Below are 17,830 nucleotides of genomic sequence, written 5' to 3' on the forward strand. Positions count from 1 at the left end.
TTCGAGATTGACAAATATTTCTCTTTGATAGATTTCATAGAAACATAACTTTTATTTTAGGTGATGCGTTTATCAGAGACACTATCGTCCATCCTCAGATCGCTACAAACACAGACTTATAAGGTCTTTAACGTGTTTGCCTGCTCTGATACCAATTGAAAATGTGGGGGTCTAACAACCACACCCAACAATTCATTTGGAAATATGAGAGGACTTACTCCAATATACTTTCTGGAGAATCAACTAGACAGTCAGACTCAATCTAGAGAAAAGTATATCAAAGAGTTTATATCTCTATCTCTTTATTCAATAAGCAATCAACAAATAGAAATTTGTGAGCCTGATTGAATATTAGAGAAGTAACTTGAACGGTACCAAAGACCAATGTTCAAGGATCAATCAATTTCAATCAACAACCAAAGGTTGGATTTCCCAATTGATCGATTCGACACACAACCTGTGATATTTCAATAATATAACAAAATATAATGCATAAAAGAAATAACACAGACACCAGAATATTGTTAACGAGGAAAACCGCAAATGCAGAAAAACCCCGGGACCTAGTCCAATTTGAACACCATGTTGTATTAAGCCGTTACAGACACTAGCCTACTACAATGAACTTTGGACTGGACTGTAGTTGAACCCTAATCAATGTCTCACTGATTCAAGGTGCAATTGCGTTCCTTACGTATCTGATCCTAGCGGTGAAAAAGCGGGGGTCTAACAACACCACCCAATATTTCCTTAGAAATATGTATGGAATAACTCCAATATACTTTGCTAAAGAATCAACTAGACAGTCAGACTCAATATGGACTAAAGTATATCGAGGAGTTAATATCTCTCTCTTGTTTTGATTTACTCAAACTAATAGAAATCAGCGAGTCTTTAATCAAACACAAGGAATAACTTGGATGGTACGAAAGACCAATATCCAAGGATCAATCAATGACAATCAACAACCAAAGGTTGGATTAATCTAATTGATGATCTAACGGACAACCTGTATTATTTCAATTATAAAGATAAAACAATATAATGAGGAAATTGAAATAACACAGATACTGGAAATTTTGTTAACGAGGAAACCGCAAATGCAGAAAAACCCCGGGACCTAGTCCAAATTAAACACACATTGTATTAAGCCGCTACATACACTAGCCTACTCCAAGCTAACTTCGGACTGGACTGTAGTTGAACCCCAATCAATCTCCCATTGATCCAAGGTACAATTATGATCCTACACCTCTGATCCCAGCAGGATACTGCGCAATTGATTCCCTTAGATGATCTCACCCATAACTAAGAGTTGCTACGATCCAAAATCGCAGGCTTTTAGAATAAAAAAATCTGTCTCACACAGACAAGTCTATCAAAGGATCAATCTGTCTCCCACAGATAAACCCAAAAGGTTTTGTTCCGTCTTTTGATAATAGTCAAGGTGAACAGGAACCAATTGATAATCCGGTCTTATATTCCCGAAGAACAACCTAGAGTTATCAGTCACTTCACAACAATCTTAATTGTATGGTAGCGAAACAAGATGTTGCGGAATCAGAAACGATGAGACGAAGATGTTTGTGATTACTTTTTATATCTTGCCTATCGGAGATATCAATCTCAATCCAATCAATCTGATTGTAACCGTACGATAGAAGATGCAAGATAAGATCACACAACTACGATAAAAGCAGTATCGGTCTGGCTTCACAATCCACATGAAGTCTTTAAGTCGTTAACCTGGTTTTAGAAGAAGAAAACCAAAGGTTAAAGGAGAATCGACTCTAGTATGCAAACTAGTATCACACGTAAGGTGTGGGGATTAGTTTTGCACAATACTAGATGTCTCCTTTATATAGTCTTTTAAATCAGGGTTTTCAATTAATTTTATATTAGTAATAAAGTATTCAATATTCATCGTTAGATGAAAACCTGATTTAGATTCAAGATAATATTTCTCAACCGTCAGATCGAAAACTTAGCTTGTTACACACACTTGACAATGCACGCTTCTAGGTTTGTTAACCGTACCCAAACGTATGCACTTGTTGGTTCAATAATAGTTAACCAAAAGGTTATCCATATGAGCATCTCATATCAACCATGTTCATCTTCACCATAACTAGTTCAAATGACTTCAAATGAACTAGTTAGAGAGTTGTTCAATTGCAAGGAAATCTTATGTACTACACAAGACACAATTGAAGCAAAGATGATTTAGTTCACTTGAATCGGTTCATGAACTTTTATAGCCATGGTTTGTAAACTACATTCCTTAGTCTTTTTAAGTTTAAGTTCATAAATCATCTTTAGATATATAACCTTCTTAAGTTTGCATACTAGGTTCGCGGACTTAAGCATCAAGGGAGAGTTTACAAACTCCAGCAGAAAATCTCGGCAAAAGACCTTCCGCCAGTTCGCGGTCTGGTACTCACACAATTATTTTGTCAACTCCAGCAGAATTTCTCGGGATGAGAAGGTCGGCAGTTCGCGTACTTGGCAACAAGCCATTCTTCCGGTTTCTCTTGATCAACAAAGTTCGCAAACTTTGGTTCAAGGAATAGGACTTATACATAAATGTGTTTCCACAACAATGCTTGTGTCCATCATTGGTAATGTGATCTAAACTCTCATTTCAATCATTGAAACATTCTTAGAGGACGTTATATAGTTGTTACACCATTTCTCGTCAGAGCAATTTTCAAAGTGATTGAAACATATCATGACTTTCGTCACTAGGTAAAGATAAACTTGGTCGAAGCGAAAAGCTTACCAACACATATTTCGAGATATAGATAAGCGAGGTATACTCGGCTCGAAATGCCAAATGTGTATAATCCAAGTCTATATATATATATCATACGACTTCTTGTCTCAAAGAGTAGGAGATAGAGTAGATAGACTTTTGAGTGATAGATAAGTTCAAGTCTTCACATACCTTTTTGTCGAGAAGTTCCACCGGTTCCTTGAGTAGTTATTCTTCTTGTATGATGAATCGCCATGAAGTCCTTGAGCTCAACTACGCTTTCTATCCTAGTCCGAGACTTATCCATAATAGACTAGAAATAAAGACTTATAGTTTGATCACTAACATTGACAAACATGCTTGAGATAACAACGCATGTGAGGTTGACCGAGAAATGCTCTAACAAGCGGGATACTACATACTTGATTCCCTTAGCTGATATCACCCTCAACTAAGAGTTGCTACGACCCAAAGTCGAAGACTTGATAAACAAATTTGTCTAACACAGAAAAGTCTATCGGAATAAATAAATCTGTCTCCCACAGAAATACCTATGAGTCGTCTTTTGATAAATCAAGGTGAATTGGAACCAATTGGTAAACCGGACTTATATTCCCAATGAACGACGAAGTATTATCAATCACCTCATAAAAATAATCTAAATCGTATGATGGCGAAACTAGATATTGTGGAATCACAAATGATGAGATGAAGGTGTTTGTGATTACTTTTTATCTTGCCTATCGGAGATTAAATCTCGATCAAATATTTGAAGTCGTTAACCTACATGGTCTCGATAGAAACCTAAAGTTAAAGGAGAATCGACTCTATTTGATGCAACTAGTTGTAAGGACCCTCAAGCTCGTCAACGCTATTAGACCGGTCAAGAGTCGATCAAGAGACGATTTATCCGCTAATAACTCGATTAGTGTAACACGAACGTTAATTAATAAAAATTAATCTAATAATTATTTAGATATAAAACTAGTATCGTTAGATAGATCTTGAAAAGTTATGCAGAAGCTGGTTTTAGAAATGTTGTTAATCTTGTCAAGAAGAAGTCATGTTAATGCTGATTGAAAGAAGTGGAAATGTTGGTTGTTATTGTGGTATGTGATATAACTGTAATAAAGAGTGAGGAGTAGATTGAACGATTATAATTTGGTGGTTTCAGTGGAGGCCTGCTTAGAACTACAATTGCAGGTAAACTGCATTATTACTTGTAATTGAGTTATAAAGTTTAATTAAGAAAGTGTAATGTTGAGATTTGTAGTGAACAAAACTAATAACTGCTGATGAAAGTGGTTGGTTGTATTGATGTTTCAGCAGTGGCCTTAGTGAGAGCCTGCATCTGCAGATCTAGGTAAGCTTAATTACAGTTGTATTGAAGTTATATAATTCTATTTGAATAAAGTTTATTTAAGATAAATTATTGAGTTGTTGTTTTTTAGACAAAAGTTGAATGAGTGAATTGATGTATTGTTTAGTTTGAATTTGAACTGGGTTAGAATTATATTTGTATGAGAACTTTTAGTCTGTCTGACTGAACTTATTGAGTCTGAATCAATTTTGCCCTTAGCGGACTCAGTTAATCTGACTGAGTTGAATCAGTGTTAACTCACTGAGTTTCTCTTGACCTTGGTTGACCAGTGCACCTGACCTTGGCCGAGTTGGATCGGTTGACTAGACATGACCTTGACTGTTGACTTGACCTTTGACTGACGTTTACCGTTAGTTGACCCATTGACCGTTAGTGACTGTTAGTTGACTCATATGGACTAAGCTTTAGTTAATGGGCTTGTTTAATAAACTTGGGCTTAGGACTAGTTTAACTAGTTTGATGAATTAGACCCTTATAGTCTGAAGTAGTCTTTGGCTTCTTCTACAAAGTTGTAGATATTTAGAAGACTTAGATAATGGACTATAGAACCAACCCAATTTAATTAGTAAACCTTAGCTATGTTAAAGATAGAAAAATAAAATATGGAGAACCTTAAATGGGCCTAGAATCATTAGAAATACTTGTATAATACTTGTGTGAGCCATTTTGGCTAGAATCTTAGAATTCTTGTGTGATTAATAGTTAGTTATTAACAACGATCGACTCAAAGGATGAACCAGTGGATCGTGGATCTCGAGGTAGGCGTGGCTTGTCATCAGAAGAGGTGGTAATACTTTAACTCTTTTGAAACCATTGTTGTTTTATTTTACTAAAGTTTATGTTTAACAAATTCATGCATTATCTGATTGTGCATTGTTTTATTTAAATTCCGAAAGTATATAGAATACGCTCCTTCATTTTGGTGTGTAAGGAATTGGTCGACACCAACATTTATGTGTAAGGAATTGGCCGACATCAATGCTTGTATGTGTAAGGAATTGGTCGGCATCTATTATATTTCATTGTCCATGTATATAATTGGATGTGTAAAGAATTGGTCGACATCCAATAATACATTGTTTTGTCGAAGGAGTTAGTTCCATATACCATGATTGTTTGTTTCTGTATTTTTGATGCCTTTTAGTGTTTTGGGAAAAACATGATTTGTTATTGGATGTGTAAGAAATTTGTTGACATCCAATAGACTTCATTATCAGTGTATAATATGGGATGTGTAAGGAATTGGTCGACAACCGATATACTCATTGTTTTACAAATCATTCCAATGATTACTTGAAAGTTAAATGTTATTCCTACTGGGAACTCTGTGCTCACCCTTTTTCACTTTCAGTTTTCAGAGACAGATCAGAGTTGCGCAGCGAAAGCCACAAGTGTTGACTCCATTAATTAGTTAACTTCTGCTATGTTTATTATGTTATTTATTGTATCTGTAAACCAATTGACTATTGTATATGTATCATTTAAGAGAAGTTCATGTATATATATATCTGAGCGGGGTTAGTTTTGAGATAAGTTTTGTAGCAAATTTCTTAATTGAATGTTTAAGTATTTGAATTAGATTCGTAGTGCCTCTTTATTTAGTTAATCTCTTGGATTAGTCAGCTGCTAGCTTAGGGGGCGCTACACTAGTAACACACAGGAGGTGTGGCGATTAGGTTTCCTAGTTGCTAGACTTCTCCTTTATATAGTTTTCAAATCAGGGTTTGCAATCTTAGTTACCTTGGTAACAAAGCGTTCAATATTCATCGTTAGATGAAAAACCTTGTAGATGGGGGACAATGGTTTGCTAGTTTTCTAGGAAAGTGGAGAGTCGAGCGTGCAGTCGAGACTCCTCAACCGATTGAACTGCTGAACCTCACACAGATGCACCGCACCGTTGCAAAGGGGGTGTTTAGATTCGGGAAATCATTTTGTACGACTCCGGCTTAAACCAAGACAATGGCCGTTCCAGAGTCAATTCGGTCACAAAGAGGGAGATGGGTTGATCTGTAGGAGGGAAGCTGAGACTTGTGTGGGATCAGTGATGATCAAGGATTGTGGGTGTGTTGAAGGTTTCTGCAATATTGCTGAACTCCTGAAGTTGAGTTCTGTGAATAAGTTTATATCTAGTTGTTGACGGATAATGATGATAATCGATGATTGATGATCTTCCGATGTCCTCGATTTAGACTTATTTATATTACAAGAATGATGTACCACTGATCCCTGTAAGTGTGACGGTTTATTGAGTGAAAGAGTGGGAAAGTGGGAGATCGTGGTAAAGTCAGTTCCATGTCGTGCGGAGACTTTACTGATCGTGCACCCACTACTTTGCTAACTCCTACAACCGTTTACACAACTTACACACGTTTCTCGTTGTGGATGAATCCACGTGCCGTAAACCGCCAGACCAAAACCGTAAGTGATATCCCCCCATTTGTGACATGATTGATATTTCAAGAATCGTGGAGTCTGCAAGGCAGACGTGTATTAGTTAGTCAGTTGTTGACTGATTTAGACTGTGAGTCTAGTTTTGTTGAATCAAGCATAAGTGGTGAATGCTCAGTGATTCATGGATTGAACATGTAGTTCTGTGAGATGTCAATGAATTACTGACTAGAGCGACTGAGCAAGTATTGCTCAACTCGACGAATTGCTGAATATTGAGAGTTTGTCGAGCAATTGAGCAAGTATTGCTCAATTCGACGAATTTGATAATTTTGGCTTGAAACTGAGAAAGTATTGCTAAATTTAACAAAATACTGAATATTGATAATTTGACGTGCAATTGAGCAAGTGTTTCTCAATTCGACAAACTACTGATGAATTACTGAACATTGATGGTTGGATCAATATTCGAGCAACTGAGCAAGTATTGCTCAATTCGATGAATTATTTTCTGGTGTCGTGGCCCAATAAAATATTAATCAAAAATATTGGTGAATTACAGAGTATTATTAATTTGGATGTTGATTGCTGAATCAAAATTATTTTGTGTTTGAACTTGCTCAGAATGGTGATTCGTGGAGCGTTTGTCCGAAACCCTAATTTTATGAATCCTTCATCAATTGGTGAATTGCTGAAAATTGGTCATGAGTGATGAGGGACCGACCACATGGAATGATGAGCGTCCATGGGTTCCCAGTGCTCGAGTGAGCACGCACCAGGGTTCTCAGTTTGAAAGTTGGTGAAAAAAACGATGATTAAATGCAGGATTCATTATTTATTGAAATATTGCTGGATTCAGCATTATGTGATAAAACCTAGGTGTGAAAGATGAGGACCGACCAAGAGAGCATGGGACCGTCTCTTGGTGGTCACGGGACCAGTTGTTGTTCATTTGGAGAATCCCCCAGTTGGTTGGAGAGAGTTTGGGCCCAATATGAGCAATTGAGCAAATTAGGTCGGAATTATGAAAACGTGTGGGACCGGCTTTGTGCAAGCCTTAGGAATGACCCTGGTCGGTCATGAAGGCGTGCACGTGTTTTCGTGGTGTCCGTGTTTCTATACTGAGGGTTTCAGTATTTTTTGATGCGCGTTCGAGCAATATCGTGAATTTTCAGAAGAGTTTCATCTTGACTGAGAATTCTCGATTTTTGTTGGAATGAGCATGTATGCTCAATTCATCAATATTTTGAAAATATTAAAATAAAAGTGTTTTAATATTTAAAATTTCCGTGAGAGGCTAGCCAGTCATGCGACTATGTTGGCTTTTGTTTTTTCGTGATTTGAGCAATATTTGAGAAAATATGGAAAAATCATGAATTTTCTCAAACCCAGGAGTTTCATGAATTGAGGAAAATAATAATTATGCAAGATTAGGAATTGCAAGGTGTGGGACCGACCATGGCTAGGGCATGGACGTTCGCCTAGGTTGTCCGGTCCCACGCACCTTTCCCTATTTTATTATTTTTCATGAATCCTTGAAGTTATGGAGAATCCATAAGTTTTTGTTGAAACAGAGGAGTTTCGTGAGATTAGGGAATAATAATTATGAAAGCTAAGGATTGTGAGGTGTGGGACCGACCATGGCTCGGGGATGGCCGGCCGGCTGGGTTGCAGGGTCCCGCACAACTCTTCTTATTTTATAATATTATTTCGTGAATCCACGAAGTTATGGAGAATTCACGGGTTTTGCAAAAACAAGGAAAGTTGCTAAAACCAAGGAGTTTTCGTGAGTTCACGAAATAACAAAAAATAAGGAAAATAATGGGAGAGGCACGGACCGACCATGGCTAGGGCATGGCCGGCCGGCTGGTGGGCTCGGCCTTAGGCGCCTCTTATTATTTTATTAATATTTATTGGTTTTTCCTGTTTTGTGAAGGATTCCTCATTATTTCATATTTTTGGACACTCGTTCGTGCATCCGGGTGCTCAGTCGTGCATCATTGTCGAGTACACTCGCACCATTTTTGTAGGGCTTACTCAGTGATGGTCCAGATGCCCGATTGTTGAGTACTATTACCAGTCTATGAATTCAGTGGAGAATAATTCATGAAACTAAGTAATAAAAATGAATAGTTGTTCACTATTAATTCGCAAGATCAACTGTGGATTCGACTACGAATTCAGAATAATAAAACAAGCATTACCATCCTATGGGATCGTGGATTCGACCATAGAATCAGAGTAATTTAGGTTTATCTATTACCATTTCATGAGATCAGTGGATTCGATCATGAAATCGGAGTAATGAGATAGCACAATTGTTTTATTGACATTCTATGAGATCAAGCCGTGGATTCGACCATGGAGTAGGAGCAATTGTTGTTGCCATTCCATGGGATCAGGCCGTGGATTCGACCATGGAATAGGAGCAATAATAGATTATTCTGGGAACTCGGTAGTGAATGTCACGACAGGATTAATCTATTGCAGAAAAGATATTAGCCGGTTAAAGCGTCACATCTATTCTGAACGGTGCATAGTCAGGGAATGACGATGTTGTTTACGACCTGAAGGCGTTAGTGTTCTCAATCTACGGAGAACCGCCTGAATCTATGCACAGTCTCTCCACATAATCAGGGACGGTGAGTGTCACCGACGTCCTGAAGGCGTCCGCCTCCCAACTATTCTTCTATGTGGAGGTGGGTCTCTCTCTTGCAGTCAGCGAACAATGAGTATCACCGACATCCTGAAGGCGTTAAGCTCTGAATCTACAGAGAACCGCCCAAATACTTAATTCTCCATAGAGGTCACGACGAAATGCCAGGGATTGAACGCTCAGCCAGTGGAGGCTTTTCGAAAACATATTCATCATGGCTTCGTAAAATATGAATCGTTGCATGCCTGAAAGCCGTGTCAAAAACATGCCTCATGATTTTATGGTTTTTGCCCTTTGTTGAAAATCCACCATCTACAAACCTGAATCAACCAAGCTAATATCTTCAACCATTAGATTGAACTTAGCTTGTTACACACAATGAAATGTACCCTCATTTAGGTTTATGTAACCGTACCTAAACGTGCACACCATGTTGGCTCAACAATAGTTAACCGAAGTTAGCCATATGATTACTCTCATATCAACCTTATTCATCTTAACCATAACTAGTTTAAATGACTCAAATGAAACTAGTTAAAGAGTTGTTCAATTGTTATATTCTCATAGAAGTATACAAGAACACAATTGAAGCAAAATAGGTTTGATTCACTCGAATCAATTCATGAACATTATAGCCACGTCTGCAAAGATTGCATTCCTTATTATACAAATGTTTAAGTTCATGTACACAACCGATTTTAGAACTTCAACCTTCAAGTATGCAAACGGGTACGCATACTTGAAATACCCGAACCAAGAATGGTATCCGGCAGTACACAAACGGGTACGCGTACTTCCAATCCTAGCATAAATTCACGGACATGAACCTCTCGTAAGTACGTGAACGGGTACGCATATTTAGGTTCCAGGAATTCACAAACTAACAGGTACGCATACGGGTACGCATACTATAGTTCTGTACATGGATTACATATGTGCAAGAGTACACAACATGTCATATCCAATAATAGTTAAGTATTCTAAACTCTTATTTCAATATTGAAACTTTCTCAGAGGATGACAATAGCTGTTTTCACACACTATTAACATCAAAGCAATTTTCAAGTTATTGAAATAATCATAACGAAACATTCCAAGTCTACACCAAATTGTATCACACAAACCATGTAAGATGTTACTCGACAATTTTTACATGATCATCTTTTGACTTTCGTAAATAATATAAGATGAACTAAATTGGTCGAAGCGAAAGCTTGCCAACACATATTTCGAGAAATATGTAAGCGAGTTAAACTCATATCGAAATCTCAAATATGTATAATAGAAAACTATATCGTAATACGACTTATGTCTCAATATAGGAGATAAAGTAGAAATACACTTTCCAAGTGATAGATGAGTTTCAGTCTCCACATACCTTTTGTTGATGAAGTTCCACAAGCTCCCCTTAGTAGTTCTTCGTCTTTAAATGATGAACACCGTGAAGTCTAATGCTCAACTACACAATCTATGTCCTAGTCCGGTACATCTCTAAATAGGCTAAAAATCAAAACTTATAGTTTTGATCACTAACATTGACAAATATGCTTGAGATAGCAACGCATGCGAGTTCGACCGAGCAGTGCTCTAACAACGCACGCCAAAGGCAGGCCGGTCTGTCCTTATAAGAGAGTTACGTCTAGCGATCACGGCGACATCTTACTGGTCACCTAAAATTAGATCTAGGCCGGTCAATTTGGCTAGCGAAGTTGGACGACCGAGATGATTTGCGGAAGTTAATGAGTGTTGTTGAATTTATTAAAATTCCTAAATGCAACGCGACTAGCCACTTTCGGGCGACCGTTCGGGGGCCATATAGGCAATCCGCGGCTTGTCCAGTTGCAACTTATGGAAGGGGGTGGACAGTGATCATGGCCGCATCTTGTTGGCCGCTTAAAATAGGAGTTAGGCCGGCCGATTCGACTAGCGAAGTTGGGCCGCCAAGATGATTTGCGGTAGTTAATGACTGTAATTGATTCAATTTAGGTTTTAAAAGCCGTGTGGCCAACCCATTTTTGGGCCAACGGTTTTTGGTGTTAGCGGCATCCTGTGGACCATTCGACCAGCCAGCGCTATAGTCGGGACGTTAGTAAGCGTATCCGCGCTTTGACGTTGGTTGAAATTAAATCTAGGCCGATCAATTCGGCCGGCGAAGTTGGACGATCGCGATTGATTTAATACTGGCATGTGCGCTCTTAATTTCTTTAAGCCCTTTTTATCCACGCGACCACCCTACTTTTGGCTAGCAGTTAGGGTTTTTGCTGGGTCACTATAAAAATTCCGATTGGTTGGAATTGAAATGGGCGCGCCAGTGAATATCATGGAGCTTGTCTGGTTGCAATGAGGGGAGGCCAGGATCGTCGAATTGGCTGGCCAAAACGTGTAGTCGTGATCGTTTTGAGACTGACATGGGCAGCATATATCCAATTCCTTAAGTAATTAAGTAATTGGACCATCCAACTTCCACTTTTAATTAAAAGTGTGTGGCGCTTTTGAAGCGTTTTGATTGGTCGATGGGAAAGTGGGGCCAACAAGCAGTAATAGGAGGCATGGCCGGCCAGCCACAGGCGGTGCCTGCTAGAGAAAACAGGCCAGCCACAGGCGGTGCCTGCTAGAGGAGAACCGGCCAGTCAAGTGGCATGGCCGCGCCTCCTCCTCCTGCTGTTTTTATTTGCCGCAGTTTCTCTTTCACTTCTTGTTTTCACTTTTGGTAGGATTTTGCTCCTACTAATCTATGGCGAATCGATTTCCTAGCTTTTTAGGTTTAGTCTCGACCAATAGGATTCGATATATTGCACAGGCCGCAAAAAGGTCCTAATTTTTGTAAATTAGTAAAATTAGGTTAGAAAGATTGAATTTTGTAGGCTGACACAAAATCAATCAATTTCTGGTGAATTTTGTGCGTTTATACAAAATCACTGATTATATTTCAGAGGGCAGCATAACTTTGCGCGCCTCTAATTGAGTACTTCCATGCACTTCTTGATCCCGACACTTCGGGAAATTCATGTTACTCAGCTGCGAGCGAACATTAACTGTCATGTCATGTCAATATCAAGAGTTCGGCTGGAAACATAACATAGAATGGATACTTAGAAATTTAGAGAATATTTGGGATTGTTGCTACACGCACCATTCTGGATAAATTTCATATAAATACACTGAATTGCTCAATACATATTTTAAGTGAAGAGACCTGGTCTCTAGTCACTTTTAAATAGCTCTGTTTCTCTGCAGAATGAAAGTACATTAAACACAGGGTTTCAAAATTTTATCCCTGAACTAAAAATCACTACGAACAAGGGGTTAAGGAGGTTTTAATGAGGACAACCTCCCTGCCGGAGTAGGGCATAACATCCATCCTTGAGCCTTACGAACCATCCGTTGAACCAGTGGGTCAAATATATGACGGGAGCTCCCGCGTTTGAATTGAACTCCCAAATATATCGGAGGGTTCGATGTGGTTGGTGTATATCGTTTATATGATGTTGTTTCAGTCTTGGATGGTGAATGACTGTAGATTTTATTGTATTAATTACTTGACATGTTGAGGAGCTGTAGGATTGAAGCACCCTCTTTAGGTGATTATTACTTTCTTAAGCTTTGTAAGTAATGAGGGGTAGTTTGCATACATTAAATGTAAGATAAGTGGCGCCTTTTGAGATGTGCGTCTACCTCTTACTAGATTTTTGGATTCCAGAATACCTAGATTTTTCGATAGGATTTCTGCAGATATTATGAATACATAAAAAGTTATGGGATCTCCCTGTATCATACCCCTCGTTGGAGTGATGAATTCGTGTACTATTGATGTTGATAGAATATGTGACTTAAGTGATGCATAGCATGATATAATCCACACATATTATCGAGAATCCTAATTTTGTAAAGGATGTTTTGATGAATCCCCAATCTAAGCTACCATAAGCTTCATGAATACCTAGTTTAAGCTATCTTGGGATCCTTGGTGAGTGTTGATGTTTTGATAAGTTGAAATAGTTCTCCCGTAATTGCTATGTTGTTGTGAATTGATTGTTCAGGTACAAAGGCGCTTTGGTATGGACTTATTAAGAATTGGAGGATGCGGTTGACTAGAATCTAGGAAATAAACTTTGTATGAGACGTTGCATAAGCTTATTGGTCTGAATTGTGATAGTTTTTCTGGGTGGTACATTTTTGGGTATTAGTGTAATGTTTGTGTAGTTCATTAGGGAGTGGATATTTAAATTACTAAAAAATTTGTAGACCATGGGTATTAGTTGAGTACGAGTGGTTTCCCAAAAATCTTTGAAAAAATTACTAGTATAACCATGCGATCCAGGAGCACTATCAGAATTAATGGAGAATAGAGCTTGCTTGAACTTTGTTGTGGTTGCCTTCGTAGTTAGCATGACGCATTGTCTTGCTGTGATGTCCGAGAATAAATCCTCATATATTAGTGTTCTTGAAGCCGTGTATTGGCCAGTGAAATGATCAAGGATGATCCTAATTACCTGATCTTTATCGCTTACCCATTTGTTGTGTGGGTCTTGCAGTTGTTGGATGCTGTTACGACTTCGGTAGATGGTTGCTTTTGTATGGAAGAAATTCGTATTGTTTCCTCCCGATTGAAGCCATTGGATGCTAGAACGTTGGTGCCAGTATGTTCCAAGACATTGTAGTAGGTTTAGGTGTTGGCTTTGAAATTGTTTTTCTTGATTTAGACAATAGTTCAGTTCCTCACCATTTCGAATAACACATTGATGTTGTACCATCTGAATTTGTGCTGACAATTTTCTAATCTTTTTTACTAGATGTCCAAATGCTTCTTTATTCCAATCCATAAGGACTTTATTTCAAGATTGAGAAAAGGTTTTGAGTCATTCTGTAGAGTCCAGATCGTTTCCACAACTTGCTTTAGGTGAGGTTGAGTTAGTCAAAGATGTTCAAACTTGTAGTTTTTTTTGCCCCTGCCAGTCGATTACGTTGGTGTGTTGAAGGATTCAAGCATGATCAGAAGCTATCCTCGGGAGGTGAGTGACTCCCGCACGAGGGTTGGCACGCCCTCTCCTGTCATGTATTTCCATTATATTATCTTGACCTTGCTGATTGTTTGACCAAGTGTATAGATCTCCATGGAATCTTAAATCAAAGAATATGATCTGATCTATCATTGTGAGGAACTGTTTCATCTGTCCATATGTTATCCCCAACTCCCCACTCCCAGCCCCCTTCATCTTTTTTTTTGATTGGTTCGTAACCTCGTTGACGTCTCCATAAAATACCCATGAGGTTGTATTGTTGATGATAGGAAAGATTGTTGGGAAATCTTCCTAAAACTCTTTTCTCACTTCTTGGATAAAATGGACCAGGGCGAATCCACGGTGAGGCCAGTGGGATCACTGGTCCCCACAAGATTTTTGGAAAAGTAAAAATGTTATGTAGTTTTCATCATAAATCGCGTCCTTCCCCACATATTTACGAGAATTTCCCGTGTAATACGATTCTTTTTTGAAACTAATTTCAGCCTTATTTTCTATCTAAATCTGCGAAATACAAAGCTACCCAAAACCTAACGATCACTTGTTCCCAGATTTACTTAATTTACTGCACACAAGGTGATTTCCTTTGGTTTAAACTCCATATATGAATGATATGAACTGCTAAAGACTATACTAATCAGTTTCGACTACAACGATTCCATTTCCAGTGAAGAAGAAACAAAAGTGATTAATAGTTTTCTCTAGGGTTTCTCTTTTCATAAATTTGATAACACCCACTTATAATTCTGTTGGTAACCCCAAGCTACTTTGGTTCTCACTTGAATGCAGTCACTATTTTTTGTTCTAGTCTTACGAACTACAAAGCTTAAGAGAAAAACAACTTTCTTTTCTCCTGGTTATTTACACTCTGACTAAATTCAATTAATTAGTATTTTCAATCTTTCTCCTGCTTATTCAAATCCAATGCACCGAAAAAAAATCATATTCCAAATGTGATTGATTTAGTCCTCTTTTTGTGCACAACAATCCTATATTGGAAAATGGAGAAAAGTGTTGACTGAACATATGATTGGCTTCGATCTTAGTTGATTTGAAGCTATGTGCATTTGCGGGGCCAAGAGTGATTTTGTGCCAACCATTAAATTTTCCCATTACTTGTGATTATTGCTAGAGTAATTCAGATTTTTCATTTTTTCCATGAGGTTACTCATATTTTTCATTTTTTCTTCTTCAACTACTTAATTTCAGTATCGTTTTTTATGAATTGATGAAATTAGGATTGTTATGATGTGGTTTATCATCATATTTTCAATTACATGTTTAGTTATGCTCTTCGAAAATAAATTGTGTCCCCCACTAAATTTTTGTTCTGGATTCACCACTGAAGTGGACCACAAAGACCAGTGCAGAGCCGAAGTTGTACTGGACTAGGCAGAATGACAATGACGTGGATATAACTTGACACTGAAGTAGAACCCGAACATTGAGGTTGTATTTCCCCATTAGACACAAACCTCCTCTTTAACCAGTCTTGGGAACATAATTGTGACTCTGGAATTGGAGGGATTAAACTAGACCCGACACATGTCTTTCACTGTCACCGTGTTTTAATCGCTATCAAAGAAAATAAAAGTTCTAATACTCATAGTACAGTAAGACTTCAATAAATTAATAATCTTGGGACTGCAAAATTCTATCAATTTAGCGAAGTATTAATTTATCGATAAATTAATAAGTTATTATTATATCGAAACATACTAAATTTAACTTTAAATTTCTAAAATAAGTGTGTAGTAACAAATATCTGGAGATTTTATTTTCACTTCAGATTATTTTCTAATTATTTTATGGCATATCATGTGTATGAATGTATATACTTTAATGCTAAAATTAAAATACGAAAAAGAAAACACAATAAAATCATTTCGGAACTTCTTGGGCCAGTACACAAAATTAAAGATGAAGTCTAATGTATTATAAATGTGAACAAAAACAAATAACCGAAGATGTCTATTTTCATAAGCACCATAATATAATGTTATCACACTGATTTTTAATTTATATATTAGTTGAGCCTTATTGAAAACTTGAATTTTTTATTATTTTATAAATTTGGTGGGGTTATTAATTTAACATACTGGCCCAAATCGGGACTGACAAAAAAATATTAACTTAATAAAATTATTAATTTATCGTAGATTAATTTAAGGAAGTTCTTCTGTAAATGTCATTAACGGAGACCTTAACGGAAGTAATGCTTTCCAAACCTGGCGTTTTTAGGGGCCACCCCAAAGGATTTAGGGGCCATCAATTTATACCCAGCCAAAGACTCTAGTTAAGGGGTACCCTATATGATATTGAAGTTACATAAATGCCCTTCTGGTAAAATTGTATAAAAACCAAATCAAAAACAATTCTACTCATTTCAACTCTTCTTCTTCCGGTTTCATATTATCTTCCGATTGTGGAAGAATTTTTTTTTTTCCTCGTTCAACCGAAACATCGCCGTGAATCGTAAAATCAAAACATCGTCGATTCGATTATAAAACAATGGATAAGAGAAATGAAACCCACAGACCTAGAACCAAAAATGTTGCTCGGGGTATCGATCCAAACATTGGAATTTTAGCAAGAAATAAAGAAATTCTTGCTGCAAATGAAGAAGAACGCGAAGAACAAGTACCCGGCAATGTAGTCGGTGGTGGCGATTCCGAGACTCAAACACTTCGTTAACTTCAAATGGCCCCAATTAGGTAAGAATCTATCATTTTTGGGGTTTATTTCGCTTTAATTCGTCGAATCGAGAAAAAAAAATTCTAGGGTTTTCGGTTATTTATCCAGATTCGGACGATATGCATGCTCATTTACTTCCGAATGTAGTCGTGTTCTTCATTTTTCAAGAACATCGACAGTATTCGGGAGAAAGATTTGATGATTATCTGCCGAATATTGGTGGCCATATCTTCCTGGATACAAACTGCTAATAATCGGTAGTTTAATGAATTTTTTGGCTACCGAATATATTTAAGTAGACACAAAGTATTCGGAAGAACACTCACTACCGAATGTATATATTGAAAAAATCTCAAGGAAAAATCCCATTTTGGGGCCTGTATTTATTCGGAAGATAATATAATGTTTTATACCTCCGATTGTGTAGGATAAAATTTTAGAGTTTCTGAACTCCAGTTGATGAATATTCGGTTGTAAACATGTTTAGTTATATTCCGATTGTTTTTCATTCGAATAAAATATGTGTCTTTTCACTTCCGAATTTGTACATGCGGGTTATAGATGTGCACTTTGTCTTCCGATTGTGTAGGATGAAAAATTTACAGCTTCTGAACTCCAATTGATGTATATTCGGTTGCAAATATGTTGAGTTATCTTCCGATTGTTTTGTATTCGGGAACAATATGTGTATTCTTACGTCCGAATGTGTACATTCGGGTTATATTTCCATACTTTGTCTTCCGATTGTATAGTTTGTAAATATTGTTCCTTTCTTTGTTGTTTAGACAAAGTCGAGAAGGGAGGAAGAAAGTGACAGCTAGTGCTAGGAGGGAAAGGAGTGCCAAAGATAATTCAGGTGCTCAACAAAGCGAACAAGAACAAAGCAGTCAACAAGGAGTGCAACCAACTGTTGAACAACAAGGCAGTGAACAAGGGGT

The sequence above is a fragment of the Papaver somniferum genome, chromosome 4 (genome assembly GCF_003573695.1).
Source record: "Papaver somniferum cultivar HN1 chromosome 4, ASM357369v1, whole genome shotgun sequence".
Classification (NCBI taxonomy): Eukaryota; Viridiplantae; Streptophyta; class Magnoliopsida; order Ranunculales; family Papaveraceae; genus Papaver; species Papaver somniferum.